This window comes from Pteropus alecto, unplaced genomic scaffold (genome assembly GCF_000325575.1).
Source record: "Pteropus alecto unplaced genomic scaffold, ASM32557v1 scaffold41, whole genome shotgun sequence".
Taxonomy (NCBI): domain Eukaryota; kingdom Metazoa; phylum Chordata; class Mammalia; order Chiroptera; family Pteropodidae; genus Pteropus; species Pteropus alecto.
The window spans coordinates 759687-760322 of record NW_006430464.1 but is presented as its reverse complement, the minus strand read 5'-3'; positions in this window follow the sequence as shown (position 1 = coordinate 760322).

The window sequence follows — 636 nt, the reverse complement described above, 5'->3', positions numbered from 1 at the left end:
GGGACGGGGGGGGAAAGGGACCCACTTTGCGGGCCCCGCCCCGGCCCGCGGGGTGTTTGAGGGGGGTCTTTGCTTCTCGTTCGAGGGAACCGGGAGCTGTGGGCGGTGCGGAACCGCAGCTGGACAGGGTCCGGCCGGGAGCCGCAGCGCCCTCTGGCGTCCATGTGGGATTGGGCCGCGGGGCTGAGGAGGAAGAGGGCCCCGCGGGGCAGTGCGTAGGGGGCCCCGCGGGGTGGGGGGGGCGCTTCTGCAATCTCTGAAGCGAGCCCCCAGGATCTGCTGAGTGCAGGTGGGAGCGACAGGCAGCAAGCGGCCAAGGGGGAGCCTGAGTTTTGGCCTGAGTGACTTCTGAGCAGCTCCAAGGAGCCATCTCCCCCACCCCACCCCACACACACGGGGGACACCCCTGCTTCAGTGCTCAGCGATCCACTGGAGCCCACGAGTTTCCACCCACCCAGTCATCTTCTTCTCCACGATTCTCCGCTGCCCTCAGCTCTCACTCATCAAGCACCCCCAAACCTGGGCCCTCACCTATCTATCATCTATGTATCTATCTATGTATCTGTATCTATGTATTATGTATCTATCATCTATCTATTATCTATCTATCTATCTATCTATCTATCTATCTATCTA